The following is a 16,181-nucleotide window of genomic DNA, read 5'->3' as shown; positions in this document are numbered from 1 at the left end:
GCTCCTCAAAAAGTTAAAAATAGAACTATCCTATGATCCAGCAATTGCACTACTAGGTATTCACCCAAAGAATGCAAAAATACTAAATCAAAGGAATACGTGTACCCTAATGTCTATAGAACCATTATCTACAATAGCCAAATTATGGAAATAGTCCAAGGGTCCATGAACTGGTGAATGGATAAGGAAGATGTGATATATACAGATGATGGAATAGTCCTCAGCCATAAAAAAGAATGAGCTCTTGCCATTTGCAATGACATGGATGGAGCTAGAAGAGTATTATGCTAAGAGAAATAAGTCAGAGAAAGACAAGTACCATGTGAATTCATGAATATGGGAATTTAAGAAAGAAAATAAATGAGCAAATGGAAAAAAGAGAAAGAGGCAAACTCAGAAACAGACTCTTAACTATAAGAGCAGAGCAATGGTTACCAGAGAGGAAGTGGGTAGAGGAATGGGTTAAATAGGTGACAGAGATTAGAGGTGCACTTGCTGTGATAAGCACTAGGTGTTGTATGGAAGTGTTGAATCACTATATTATATACCTGAAACCAATATCACACTGTATGTTAACTAACTGGAATTTGAATAAAAACTTTAAAAAGCAAAGAAACTTAAAAAAGCAAAAGAAAACTTATGAGCTTCAAGGACAGCATTAGGAAAATGAAAAGAAAAGCCACAGAGTGGGAGAAGAATACATGCACATCATATATTTGATAAGGGGCTTACAGACAAATAACTCAGCATGAAAATACACAAAGAATTTAAATAGGCATTTCCCTAAAGAGGATACAGGAGTAGCTAAGAAGCTCACTGACTGTATAACTAGCTCAATAATAAGGAGATAAATTTCATAATTATCATCTTTTGTTCTTTTCAAAAACTACATAATAGGATGATTTCATTAGTAACTCTAAAGCATGTTACTTTGTGTTTCTTATATCACAGTCAAGTTTTCAAATCACTGTAAAAATTAATGGTAATAAAATCCAGATTGAAGAAGAAATGAAACTATCTCTATTTGCAGATGACATAATCTGGTATGTAGAAAATCTTACGTAAGTCACAGCACAATAAAGAACTACCAACACTAATAAACTAGTCCGAGGTTTAAGGAAACGAGATCAATATATAAAAAATCAATTGTATTTCTATATACTGGCAATGAATACTCTGAAAATGAAATTTTAAAAATGATTCCATCTATAAAGGTATCAAAGGAAAAAATACTTAGGAATAAGTTTAATAGCAAAGTACAAGATCTATCCCTAAAAACAACAAAATACTGTTGAAGAAATTTTAAAAGATGTAGGTGCATCTGGGTAACTCAGTCGGTGGAGCATCTGACTCTTGGTTTCAGCTCAGGTCATGATCTTGAGGTCATGGGATAGGGCCCACATCAGGCTCCCTGCTCAGTGAAGAATCTGTTTAGGATTCTCTACCTCTCCTTCTGCCTCTCCTCTTACTCTATCTCTCTTTCAAATAAATAAATCTTTTTAAAAAAGAATCTAAATCAAAGAAAACATATCCCATGGTAATGAATTAGAACTCTTTTTTTTTCCAGTGTTTTTTGGTTTGTTTTTGTTTTTTGTTTTTTTTCTGAAGAGAGAGAGCTCATACGCACCGTCTGGGGTGGTGCAGAAAGATAATCTTAAGTAGGTTCCATGCAAGGAGCTGGACATGGGCCTCAACCTCACAACCCTGAAATTGTGACCTGATCCAACATCAATAGTTAGACGCTTAACTGACTGAGCCACCCAGGTGCCCTGGATCAGAACTCTTAATATTCGAAAGATAGCAATACTCCTCAAATTGGTCTAGAGATTCAACACAATCCCCATCAAAAGACTCGTTCAATATTCAAAAATCAATTAATATAACCCATATCAATAAGCTAAAAAAGAAAAAATCATATGATCATATCAATAGATGTAGAAAAAGCATCTGATAAAAATCCGATACCCGTTCATGATAAAAATTCTCAGCAATCTAGGATTAGAGGGGGAGATTTCCTCACCTTGATAAAGAACATCTACGAAAAATCTATAGCCAAATATTATATTTAAATGGTAAGAAACTAGATGCTTTCCCATTAAGAGCAAAAATACGGCAAGATACTTTCCATCACTCCTATTCAACATCATAGAGATAAGACAAGAAAATAAAAGGCAGACAGATTGAGAAGGACAAATAAAACTGTCTTTGTGTTTACGGATGACATGACTATCTATGCAGACAATCCCAAAGAACCAATAAAAACACTCCTGGATCTAATCAGCAATTATAGCAAGTTTGTAGAATGCAAAGTTAATATACAAAGTCACTCGCTTTCTTACACACCAGCAATAAATAATTGGTATTTGAAATAAAAAACAATACTATTTATTCTAGCATCAAAATAAATGAAATGCTTAGATATAAATCTAAAAAAATATGTACAAGATCCATATAAGAAAAACTATAAAACTCTGATGAAAGAAATCAAAGAAGTTCTAAATAAATGGAGTTATTCCACATACAATGGTAGGAAGAAGACTCAATATTGTCAAGATGTCAATTCTCAACTTGACCTATAGATTCAACACAGTCTCTCAATCAAAATCCTGGCAAGTTATTTTGTTTTATTGATAAACTGATTCTAAAGTTTACAAGGAGAAGCAAAAAGTCCAGAATAGCCAATACAATATTGAGGGAGAAGAACAAAGTCAGAAGACTAACACTATCTGAATTAAAGATTTATTATAAGCTATAGTAATCAAGATAGTGGTACTGGGGAAAGAATAAATGAATAGATCAAAACACAAGTACAGTTAACTGATCCTTGACAAGGAAGCCAACATCATTCAATAAAGAAAAGATATTCTTTTCAACAAATTGTGCTAGAATAACTATAATTTCACATACAAACTAGGAATCTAGACAAAGATCTTACCAGTTTTCATAAAAATTAACTCAAAATACCTATAGATCATAGACCTAAATGTAAAACATAAATTTATAAAACTCTAGAAAATAAAGAGAAAACCTGGATGACCTCGAGTTGGCAGTGACTTTTAAACATGATAGCAAGAATTCATGAAAGAATTAATAATTGATAAGTTGGACTTTATTAAAACTAAAAACTTCAGCTATGAGAAAGACACTGTCAATAGAATGAAGAAAAAAAAAAAAAAAACAAGCCACAGAACCAGGAGAAAATACCCACAAAAGACTTACCCAATAAGGGCCTGGTATCCAAAACATACAAAGAACACTTAGAATTCAACAATAAGAAAATGAACCATCTGACTTACAAATGCACAAAAGACCTGAACAGATACCTCACCAAAGAAGATATACAGATGGCAAACAAGCATATGTAAAGAGGCTCAAAATCATACATCATTAGAGAACTGCAAATAGAAGTAACAATGAAATGCCACATACATCTTTTAAAATGGTTAAAATCCATAACACTAACAACACTAAATGCTGGCAAAGATGTGGAGAAACAAAATCTCATTCATTGCTGCTGGGAATGCAAAATGGTACAGGGACTATGGAAGAGTTTTGCAGTTTCTTACAAAACTAAACATACTTTTTACCACTCAATCTAGCAAATACGCTCCTTGGTATTTACTCAAAGAAACTGAAAATTTATGTCCACACAAAAACCTGCACATGAATGTTCATAGCAGCTTTATTCACAATTACCAAACCTTAGGAAAACCCAAGATATCTTTCAATAGGTAAATGGATAAATGAACCATGACAACAGAATATTATTCAACACTAAAAAGAAATAAGCTATCAAGCAACAGAAAAACATGGAGGAATCTTAAATGCGTATTTCTAAGTGAAAGAAGCCAATCTAAAAAGACTATATATGTATATATGTATCTCTAAAAAAATATGACATTTTGGAAAAAGTAAGACAATGGAGATTGGAAAAAGATCAGTAGTTGTCAGGAATTCAGAAGGATGGGAGGAAGGATGAATAGTTAGAACACGGGATTTTTAGGGCACTGAAACTATTCTGTGTGACTCTATAATGGTACATACATATCATTGTATATTTGTCAAAGCCCATATAATGTACAACACAAAGAGTAAACCCTAATGTAGACTATGGGCTTTAGTTAATAATATTGTATCATTATGGCTCAACAGTTTAACAAATGTACCAAACTAATGCAAGATTTTAATAGGGGGGCAGGCCTGGTGGCGCAGCAGTTTAGTGCCGCCTGCAGCCCAGGGTGTGATCCTGGAGACCCAGGATCGAGTCCCACGTGGGGCTCCCTGCATGGAGCCTGCTTCTCCCTCTGCCTGTGTCTCTGCCTCTCTCTGTCTCATTCTCTCTCTCTCTCTCTCTGTCACTCATGAATAAATAAATAAAATCTTTAAAAAAAAAAAAAGATGTTAATAGGGAAAACTCTGAGTGGTAGTGGGGATACGTGGGAACTCTCTATACTTTCTGCTCAATTTTTCTGTAACCTAAAATTGACCCCCCAAAATAAAATCTGTTAATTTAAAAAAGCAAACAGGGGTGCTTGTTGGTTACGGATCTGACTCTTAATTTCGGCTCAGGTCATAATCTTACGGTCCTGAGATCAAGCCCTGGGTCAGACTCCACACTGGACGTGGAGTAAGTCTGCTTAAGATTCTCTCATTCTCTCTCTCCCTCTCTCTCTCTCTCTCTCTCTCTCTCTCTGGTCCTCCCTTGCTCACCCCTAACCCCAAGCACACACTCTCTCTCTAAAAAAAAAAAAATAGTAATAAAAATTAAAAAGCAAACGGTTTCAATTACAAAAAATAAAATAATAATAAAGTCTAACAATAAGAATAAGAAATAAATCTTTAAAATTCATGATGTGCTTGGAATTCTGCTTGAAGAGAAAGCCAACTGAGGTTTTAGTGAGAAGAGCAGCTGTTACTCTGTGGTGTTAAAATAAACTCTGGACAGCTTTATGATAACCTCTCATTTGGCTGCTCCCAAAACAATTGTGTTTACAGTAAACACCAGGATTCTACTACCAGTGAAGCTCTGAAATTATCTTCCTTATCTACTATTACTTTAACTATAAGCTCTGGAAAGCCTCTCTTTCAGACTCAAAAAGCAAGTAATTGAATTAAATGTATTTTTTTAAATGTTCCTGAAGACTAAATTCTACTTCTCCTTTGTTAAAATAACAGCTCTCTGCCAGTTTCTCCAACACCCAGCAGAATTCATAATTGCATCTCTACTCCCACAGAACTTAGCTTTTACCTCTACTGATACATTCTTCACATTGTGTGTCAGAATACCGATCTGGCCCATCCCCTACGCAGTGAGCCCCTGAAGACAGGGAGGGCCCATCACCTCACCCTAAGACCTCATATCTAGAAGGCATTCCCAGTCAGGACTTTTGTGGATCGAAGTGATGGATTACGTTTTTCAATAAAGTACCAAACCTGCCAGGAAAGTGAAACTAGAGTTGCTGACTTGAAATGATGCTGCATCTGGGGTCCTGAGTTTTGTGTGGGGTGCACTTCCTATATCTCTCTACTCTGATCTACTCCACGCTAACAACTTTAGTCTCAGAAAAGGCTTTCCTTAAGTGGTGGCAAAGAAGGAAACAAGCAGCTCCAGCTTAACAAACCCATGAAAAGGGAAAACCTCTTTGCAACAGGGTCAGTGAAAATCCCAGGTCCTCCATGAGTCAATTCTTGTGACCCCGAGTAGCCAAGCTCATGTCACATGCCCATAACAGAGGCAGTGAGGTCACCGCCTCCGACCATACAGGCTGACAACAAAGGAAGGGTGACTGACTGCCCAAGGAAAATCTGGGTGATTTACTGAAAGGAGGAAGGGCACGCTGGATGGGAGAAGTCAAACAGACGTTCACTACTTTACAGATTCTCAAGACTGCTGACTTGCTCCTGCCCAGCGACTATTTATTACCTGTTTATTATGTATACTGCTGAGTTACCCCTGAATATCCAACAGGAATTGTTTGTAGTCCCTCTACCTGTGTACCTGTGTGTACAGTACCCGTTCACAAAGTGAATTAGCCCCGCCTTACTGCACCATGTGAGGCTGTTTTGTTTCATGCTCCTGGTCCATGGTTAGGCTATTTTGCATTTATCTAGGTTCCTATTATTTTCAGGACGCCTCTTTTCTTCTGTGCTATGGAGTATCTTCATGCCAAATGTACACTCTGCCAAAAATGAACATGTTGCTAGCTTTTGTCTGAGGGGAGATAAGAGTAAGTAAAATCTTGCCAGGCAATCCAGGGACGGAAGGGCCCCAACAGAAATGGCAGGTCTCCACCTCCACGATCCCCCCTTCCCAGTGTGAACACAAACGAGGGCGAGTCTGAAAGCACCAGTGCAAGCCCATGCTTTCTCAAGGACAGGGTTTCTCCCCAAAAGCCCGCCAAGATCACTGCGGTTGTTATGGGTGGCCTCTGCTGTGGCCTCTTACATACGTTGTGCTGAAGACTTTCTCTTCTCTGAAAGGGGAGTGGAATAGATGAGCAAGAGGATGGGGAGAGGAGACGCAGAAGGAAGACAACAATTGACTGCACACGGCAGTATGTCAGGATCTATCCGCCTTCTCTGCAATGCTAGGAATCTCTCAAATAACTGGGGAGGACGATTTGGGGCTGTTTCAGAAACACTTTATGGAATAAACAAAAGAGCTTTTCCCTAGCGGGGCCCACTCTGCTTCATCCAGCCTCTCTGATACTAACCTGATTTTACTTAGTTAGCGTCTGTCTCCGGCTTTCACAGGAGCTTTCTTTTATGGATTTTCCATCCAGCAAATGTTTCTGTTCCACGGCTGGGCAGATCCGACCACAGCATGCTTGGCTACAGACCACAGCAGCTCACCCACAGCAGCTCCGACCTGCAGGGGAAAAGCCAGAGCCATTGGAGGGATTCGTATTCACAAACTCACTCTCTCTCTCTCTCTCTCTCTCTTCCCCCCACCCCCAAGAGTCTATGTTCAGCAGGATAACACCAAATGTTTTCCAACTTTTTAAAGTCATTAATGAACAGAGACAACAGCCATAAGGTGTCCAAAAGACAAGTTTGGGTTATCCTAAAGGAGGACTGGGGTATTATTCATTATTGAAAAGCTTTGGCCAAACGATTATACTGTTTGTGGAAAATGCAAAAGCCAGATGTTTTAATTAGCCACAGAAAACACAAGCTACAACTAAAATTTCATGAACACAGTGATCTGCCCTGTGGAAAACCACAGGAATGTTCTGGCAAGGCCCAGTCTGAATTCTTGGGACACAGAGGGCTAGAATCATTCCCCTTAGGAACTCGAACAGAAAATTAACTTGCTCAATATGTTTTAAAAGTAAAATGAAACCCAGATTTAATCTCAATCAAATACAAAAACATCTCAGGACTTCAAAGGGCACCACCAAAAGACACATAAGGAGAAGGTCATAAAGAATTCCGATGTGGCTCAGGCTTTAGAATGCATTTTCAATGCATTAACAGAAAAGTTATATAGGCTAAATAATCCAAAGGAAAAACTAATCATCTTTCATTTCCTAATAGAGAAAAATGATATATGAAACCAATATTCAACAAGTGAATCATAAATATTATCAAATGCATAATATATTTGGGCAAAAGGAATCTCTTAACTATCCTTCTTCATGCCAAACCTGTGGCCTGGCCCACGCCAGCTACCACACTTCAGCTTGAGGAATCAAGGCATCCAAAAGAATAGTGTTAAAATAGCTTATACTCACTGATATTACAGCTCACAATTTTGGTACAGAAAACTAAAGTTAGGAAACCTTAGAAAAGCAATTAGTGAACAACTAGGGACTAATAAATTAAGAAGTCTTCATTTCTTAATTAATGTATTAGTTATGACAGCATCTATATATGCTAAGTATCAAAAGCCTGCTCAAGAGGGAAGAGGACAAATGTTATTTTCAGATACTAGGTCTACAATTCTATTTCTGTAAGGCAAAACAGACCCTGTCACAAGTGTGCCAAGCATAATATTACATTAATCTCTACCTTCATTTGAAAGCTCAGTCCTGAAAATCATCTCAAAAGGAACACAGGAAAGTTATAGATGTATGGTATAATCCCAATTTTGTTCTAAAAACTGAGTGTGTATAATTTAAAGACACCAAAGTATGAAAAAAGAGCTATTTCTGGGTCATGGAATTAGAAGCTATTTGTCTTTCCTTCTTGGTGTTTTCCAAATTTCTCACAACTAATATGGATTACTTGTAGAACTAGAATATTTTTAAATAAGATTTTTATTAAACAGTATGGAAATAGAAATCTGCAATTGGATGTCTATCTTATATTACCTTGATCGGTGAGTTTGCTCTTATCTGAACATTAAGAGTTAGTAAATTAAGAAATCCTCATTTATCTGAACTCAATAATTCTTAATTTAGAAGTTCAAAACCCAAGTGTCCTATAACATTTTCAGGGCTGAATAACACTACTTTTCTTAGAAACAAGAAATTTGTGTTAGTTTTCTGCAAACTTGCCATGAAGAGACAAGAAGACCATAGTTATTTCCCTCCTTTAATAAATACATCCAAACCTATCACTGGCCATGCCATATAAATTTTGCTTAGTTAAAAAGAGCACCTACTGTGCATTCCTTATGGTCTCACAGGAGCTCAGCCCTCGTGAACACTTGACACACTCCATTTTTGATACTCTTAGCATCCCAGAAAACACAAAACACGGTGGTGGAGTCTTAACACTGGATGACTTGGCAATCATTCACCCCAAGAACCCCAAAACTCCCTCAGGTTACAAATGAAGACATTGATGCCCAGAGACTTCAAATGTCCTTCCTGAGGCCACATGGCAGGGATGAGAAGATCAGGGATAAAAGTCCAGATCACCTGCCTCCACTCCGACCCAGCACTCTTTCTACCACTACGATATCTTAGCACGCACTCTTCAGAATACAAGTTTGTATCACACACACACACACACACACACACACACACACACACACACACAGTAAGTTCGTACCAGCAAAGCCAGAAGAACAAGACAGACATTTGTTCCACCAAAAATGAAATGCATGCAGGAAAAAACCTCAAAGACTCAACTGCAGGCTAAAAAAGATGTGGTGGCTGTGCACAGAACATGTTCAACCAGAGAAACAATGGTCGCAGTGTGCTCGGGCAGCAGGTGTCCTGACCAGAAACTGCCTATCACACCGAAAGCTTTCTGGTCCTAGTATTTGCCCTGTCAACAACAGCACATACCCACTGCTCAAAGCAGGACAAAAGATTGTCAACAAGATAATACTATACTCACCCTGAGCCACCCATAAGAGGTAAGAAGGATGCAGGCTCACCCCACTAGTTCAAAACCAGTGATTTAGGGCATCAGGTCCCAGCCTCCTCCTAACAAAATGACCCAAAACTTAGGGGAGAGACATCAGTGGTTTCAAAAATTAACAGCAATCGCTGAGAAATCACATAAAATGAAATAATCCTAATACTTCCTAGCTTATATCTGATACAAACCACAGAGAACAAGCAAGGTTCTTCTCTTTTCTTCCAAGTTCTTTAATTTGAAATACTGCTCACCTCCACTTCTTTCTTAGAATCCACCTACAGTATCCCCGCCACACCAATCAGAAACCTAAGATTCGCACAAAATGTGAATAGTCTGAAAAGCAAGGGGAGAGAAGAGGACAGATGGCAATGACAAACTCAGAAACGCTCCCTGAAAAGCCTTTATTGAGCGCACTGCTCGTCAGCCTGTCCTACTGTGCAGCAGGACTACAAAGGCATGGGCTGTGAAGCTGCTAATAAAAAAAGCCGCATCGAGGGATGATGTGATCTCGCTTTGTAAGAGCCAGAACAAACACAATAGCTTGTCCCGCCTCATTTGAGAAGCCAGGCACCCAGGGAAAAAAGAAAATGCATTTTTTTTCCCACCCAAAACCGCTCCTCAAGTCCCTACCATATATTTCCACGGCTGGATCCGGGAGGAAACACAATACTGGCAGTTTATTTATTCCCCTCGATGCCTCTGTTCTAATACTAAAGGTCAATGTCCACAGCAGGCAAAGGGAATTAGATTCTTGTTGCCATTTCACAATGAAATCAAAGCTTTGTGGTATTGTTCAAGTAACTCTGTAAAGTTATTTGTAAGGTAATGAGGCGAAGTTCAAATTTAGTGGTCTGGGAGAGCCAACTCTGACCCACTAATCAAATTGGATAAAATCTTGCTGGAGCCAACAAACTATCTTTCTCAACAGAGACAAAACACAAAATTAGAATTAGATCAGATTCATAGATTTCCAAATCCTTTCTTGGAACCTCGGCTGTGTGTTGTTTGGTCTTTAGCTTCAGTGAATGCCTTTGGCAAAATGTGAAACCAGATGTTTGCCACCATTTGAGAATCTTAAATGTTTGGCCAGCATTTTATTTTTTCTATTCTAATATCACAGGGGAGGGTTCTCCTCCTTGAGTCCGAGTCCAGCAATACTAGCCAAGCCAATTCAACACTTCAGAAATTTCTATCTCAAAATGACTGGGAGGACCAGGCAAAAATATATTGGAGAACATTCCTCTCACCACTTTGGAAATTTGATTTTAAGGATTTATTTATTGATTTGAGGGGGAGGTGGGGAGCAGGGGGAGAGAGACAAGCAGACTCTGCTGAGCTCTGAGCCCGATGCAGGACTGGATCCCATGACTGAAATCACGACCTGAGCTGAAATCAAGAGTCGGATGCTTACCTGACTAAGCCAGCACCCAGGCACCCTTGGAAATTTGATTTTAAAAACTTAGATTCACAGTATTAATAAATTTATATCTTAAAATGTTTGGGAGAAAAGAATATAGCATTAAAATTGTTTTTTTATTTTTTTCAAAAAGAATGTATCAATAGGCACCCATCAAAGATTATACCTGATGGGGAAGACATTAGGCAATTTGGAAGAGGTTTCATATGGTAACTTCCTCTGTTATGCTCTCAAGAGGGTTTCAACTGGGGGAATTTGTGCTTATTAATGTTTTAAAAGCTGTTCTGGAAAGAAAAAGGGGTGAAAAAATGGGCATATTTATAACCTGTAGTCCTAGCTCTGCTACTTAAGACTTAAAGGCTTTCTGGGATAACTAATTTATTCTCTTTTAACCTTTGTTCCACCTTGGAAGACTGAGGTGATATGATCAGCCACCTTCATGGGAATGCCAACTGATAAAACCAAATATGAAAGCGTCAGAGAAATTTTAACACTATGTGTCCACCCAACAAATATTCACTAAGAAACTTCAAAGCTGCAGGATAAGGTACTGAGGACACGACCGTGGACAAGACACCCAGTCCCTTCCTGTGAAGATTCAGGTTAAGGAATGCAGTGTGATTTATATGAGGCCCAGGGAACACTGGGAGCATGTGGGTATAGCCTCTAATCCGAATACCAGACAAATCTTGGGTATTATTACCTTTATGAGTTTTTTGTTGTTGTTATGTTTGTTTATTTATTTATGAGAAAAAGAGAGAGCAGAGGGAGGAGCAGAGAAGAAGGGAAGGACAAGCAAACTCTGCACTGAGCTTGGAACCCAAATGCAGGCTTGATCTCAGGAACCTGAGATCATGACCTGAGCCAAAATCAAGAGTTGGACACTCAACTTACTTGACCACCAGGTGCCCCATCTTTACCGAGTTCTTGAGGAAGTTCCACAGCAAAAAGTGGTCGATGTGGATTTTCGTTTGGGTGGTCTGATTGTTCTTCATTTATGTATTTTTCTTGAGCACTCACTATGTGCCAGGCACTATCTAAGTGCTGGGGATTTCGCACTGACCATAATTTCCACCCTGATAAAGTTGACATTTCAGGCATTCCTCATTCACATGAAATGTAAAATATATTAACTAAATAGGGTAAGCAGCAAGACTGGTTGCAGTACAGTGATTCTTTTAACCAAAATACCTACACACTAAAGTTAAAAGGAATATTCTAATTCATCTAGATACAATAAACACTTCCCTTAATCTCCAGACCACATTTTACAATGTAACAAATAACTACCATTATATGAACTCTAAGGTTTGAGGGACTACAATTTGTGTGTGTTAGCATGCAGTAGGGCACTCTCCCCACACTGTCCCAGGCCTCCCTGCCCCCAGCCAGGAAAAAGAACACATGCTGGAACCCATCCAATAACAACCCTGGTTTTAACAAGGGGAATATCAGTTATTTTAGAAGCATTTCCTGGAGCAGTCATTTTTTAAAGAATAAAAAAAAGTTGAATTATTTATTTTAGAAACTAAACTGAAGTTCAATTTTAACATGCCAAATGTCTGCCTTAGCAAAGTTTCTTTTTTAAATCTGTTTCACTACAAAAATAAATAAAAAGGGCCTGAGAACTAGGCTGTCCAGGACACTATCAACCCAACTGTCTGAAAATTCAGTATGGGATAGAGGAGAAGAGAATGAGGAAAGAGGGAAAAAGAGAAAAGAAGGTAGGAAGTAAAGATCCACATAATGACCAATAACTTGAGAGCTCACACGCTTAACACGAAGAGTCAGTGTTCAAAATATGGCATAGCAAGGAAGAAAGTATTTTATTTGGATAAAAATGACCAAAATAAAAATGACCAAAAGGAAACCCAACTCCAGAGGAAGGCTTCCTAAACCTGAAGTCTGTACAAAAAATACGAAGTCCAAAGCCCAAGGACTCTGACATACATACCAGGGCTGGGGTGGTATCCAGGAAATTTTAATTTTTTTTTTTTAAACTATCCCTGCATGATGCTTGATCCACAGCCATGACTGGGAATCACTGGTTTTACTCTATTTCCTTATATAAAAAAGTATTAGAATACTTATTTTTGTAAGATTTTATTTATTTGAGAGAGATAGAGCATGTGCACATGTACGCGTAGTGGGGACGGGCAGAGGGAGAGAATCTCCAGCAGACTCCATGCTGAGCACAGAGCCCAACCTCGGGGCTCGATCCCAGGACCCAGAGATCAGGAGCTGAGCTGAAACCAAAAGTCAGACGCTGAACCCAGTGTGCCACCCAGGCGCCCCAGAATACCTTTATCATCATAATGGGTAACTGTTTTTGCTAAGGGCTTTCCATTACTCTTTACATCCATCCTGAAGGAGGAACTCTTACTCTGCCTATTTTTAAATAGTGAAACTTGAGGCATAACGGGGACAAGTAACAGGACTGATGTTACTACCTAGCTTTTAAATCAAAGACCTGGGATTTTCCACCCAAGTCTGCCCTATATTTTCCTAGCATCTGGTGAATGTCAGCAAGCTGTCTCTTTCTGCTCTATCGGCTAAGGATGTCCTATGACTACCTAATCTATAATATGACATAGGCATTACAGTTTTTCCTACAGAGCTTAAAACCCAAAATTCAGTACTAAACTCTGTGCTGAAAAGAATGTTCTGAAAATCATGCATAAAGTATGGTCTATTTAGAGCACTGGGAGCTATCTGGCCAGGTCTGCAGAGCTATTTTTAATTACCTTCCAACTGAAGATTAGTAAAAGGTGTGCTTCTGATCTTAGGGAATGTAGGCTCCTTCCTCAACATGAGACTTTACCTAGAATGAACGAAGCTGGACACAGTGAAGTCCAGCTCATTAGGAATTACTTTACTGCCAAGGGCTTCACACCTTTTCACAGCTTCAGGCTTCTCTCTGTGTTACACCATCTGCCCAGACTCCCCTGCCCAACCGCTCAGATGTGCCAAGTATTCATCCTCAAGCCCAGCCCAGATACTACCACTTTCTTAAAGTCTTCTCAGATGCCCTGGCAGAAATAATGGCTGCTGTCTTTGTGATTGCCAATGCTCCCCCTACCACACAGAGCAGGCTGACGCTTCAGGAATACATAGGCCTTGCCTGGTCAGGGTCTAGGCAACATCTTACCTCTGCACCCTTTAGTCCCGGGTGGTCCAGAGCCTGCCCTGGTTCTTCCCCACCTCTCTCAAGGCTCCTTCTTAGGCTCCTCCTTACACTCCTCTCTGAATACCAACATGTTCATAAAGCCTTCATCCTGACTCCCGTCATGCTTCACCCAAATCTTTTGGTGACTTCAACCACATTGCCAGCCCAGCTACAGGGTATTATGATTCCCATATACCCATTCAGTACATCACCCATTCATTCATCAAAAATTCATCAAGACATATGCTATGCCAAGTACACACCAAACTTTGTCTCCAGGCCAGACTACTCCTTTCACTACTCTATGTCCAACCTACTTGGATCACCACTCCTGGATGCCCACACCATTACTACTCTAACCCCAAATGGCAACCATCCTAAGAGGCCCATGTCTTCACATGTTCACACAGATAATACTGAGAAGTGTCTTTTAAAAACGGCACTTTAAAAAATTTTGGCAGTAGGGGTGTCTGGTGGAGCATGCAACTCTTGATCTCAGGGTTATAAGTTTGAGCCTCACCTTGGGTGTAGACATTACTTAAAATCTTTAAAAAAAAAATTTTGGCAATGTTTTTCCTAAAATTTTTTACATGTAGCATAACGGTGGCTCTTACATACAATGGCATCTTAAAATGAACTGCAGAGATTATCTTAATTTATTTCCCTTCCATTGTTGTACAACAGTGCTGTTCACCAGAACTTTCAATGATGGAATTGTTCTGTATCTGCGTGATTCAATACAGTAACAGCCATGAGCCACATGTGCCCTGAATTGTGGTTAGTATGAGGAAATTTTTTCATTTTTCATTTTTAAATTTAAAAAACTTTTTAAAAACTTTTAATTTTATTTAATTTTAATGATTTTTATTAATTACTTTATCACTCTTTTTTGCATCTCAGTCCTTCCTCCTAGAACTTTCTTCTTTCTGAAGTATATCCTTTAAGAAGTTCTTAGTAAAGGTCTTCTGTGGCAAGTTTTAGATTTTTGAAAAGCATATTTTGCCTTTTTCTTGAATGACAGTTTTGCTGGGATACAACCAACAGTATTTTCTTTTAGTATTTTGAAGATATTTTCCAGCCTCCATTATTGCTGTTAAAAAGTCAGCTCTTTACTTCCTTGATGAACAATCAGGCTTTTCTTTTTGGGTGTTTTTAAGATCATCTTTTTTATTTTGTTGTATTGAAGTTTTCCCATGTGAAGACATGGATTTCTTTTTATTTATCCTTATTAGTTTGTTGTGCTTCCCTTATCTGTCCATAAATTACTTGAATTTAAGGAACACTGATCATTTATGGACTTCAGAAACTCTCTCTGGAAACTATACACCAGATCTTCAAATAGAACTCCCCTCCATTTGTTCTATTTTCAAGGGCTCTGAACAGATCTCCATATAGCCTTTATACCCTTCAACTACATTTTCATGTTTTCTTCTCATTTCTATGTCACATTCTGGTTAATTCCTTCAAACTTTTTTTCTAGTTCATTGCTCCTTCAGCTGTTTCTAATTATTGAGTTATTATTTCAACAGTTACAATTTTTTCCTTAGGTATTGTTTTCGTTCGTATCTTTCCAAATCTGCCTGGTCAATTCTCTTTTCAGCAATAACAAAAACACCTAGATCTATGCTGCCCTTGTACACACTCTTTTCCTTTCCCCCATTTTACTGAGATATAATTGACATACAACACTGTATTCATTTAAGGTGTTTAAGGTACAACATAATGATTTGATATTTGTATATATTGCAAAATGGTTACTACAATAAGTTTAATTAACATCAATTGCGTCACAGTTACCAATTTTTTTCTTATGAGAACATTTTTTTAAAAAGATTTTATTTATTTGAGAGAGAGAGAGAGCACGTGCATGGATGGGGCGAGGAGCAGACAGAGAGTGAGAAGCAGATTCCCCTGAGCAGGAACCCAGAGGCAAGCTCCATCTCAAGACCCCAAGATCATAACCTGAGCCAAAGACACTTAACTGACTGAGCCACCCAGGTGCCCCCTGATGAGAACTTTTAAGATCTATTCTCTTAGCAACTCTAATCACCATGCTGTACATAATATCTCCAGAACTTATTTATAACTAGAAGTTTGTACCTTGACCACCTTCCCCATTTCCCCTACCCCTCTTCTCTGGCAACCACCAGTCTGTTCTCTGTTTCTATGAGTTTGGGGTTTTTTTTAGTTCCACATAGAAGTAAGATCATACAATAGTCATCTTTCTCTAATGTATTTCACTTAACATAAAGCCCTCATGATCCATCCAAGTTGTCACAAATGGTA

The 16,181-nt window shown here is 38.5% G+C and overlaps 1 protein-coding gene across 14 annotated transcripts in view; it reads right to left on the bottom strand.

Annotated features, from left to right (window-relative positions):
* Window positions 1-16,181, bottom strand: part of APBB2 (amyloid beta precursor protein binding family B member 2) — a 375,292-nt gene that overhangs the window by 298,846 nt on the left and 60,265 nt on the right. For 13 of the 14 annotated variants that reach the window (XM_072806752.1, XM_072806682.1, XM_072806762.1 and 10 more), the window contains exon 2: window positions 6,714-6,868. The exons of the other annotated variant lie outside the window; for it this stretch is intronic. The gene's annotated coding sequence lies outside the window, so the exon portion shown is untranslated. The remainder of the gene's footprint in view (window positions 1-6,713; window positions 6,869-16,181) is intronic. 14 annotated transcript variants of the gene reach the window in all.

This window comes from Canis lupus, chromosome 2 (assembly GCF_048164855.1).
Source record: "Canis lupus baileyi chromosome 2, mCanLup2.hap1, whole genome shotgun sequence".
In the NCBI taxonomy this organism is placed as follows: Eukaryota; Metazoa; Chordata; class Mammalia; order Carnivora; family Canidae; genus Canis; species Canis lupus.
Note: the sequence above shows the minus strand (reverse complement) of the source record. Positions and strands in the feature narration are given on the sequence as shown.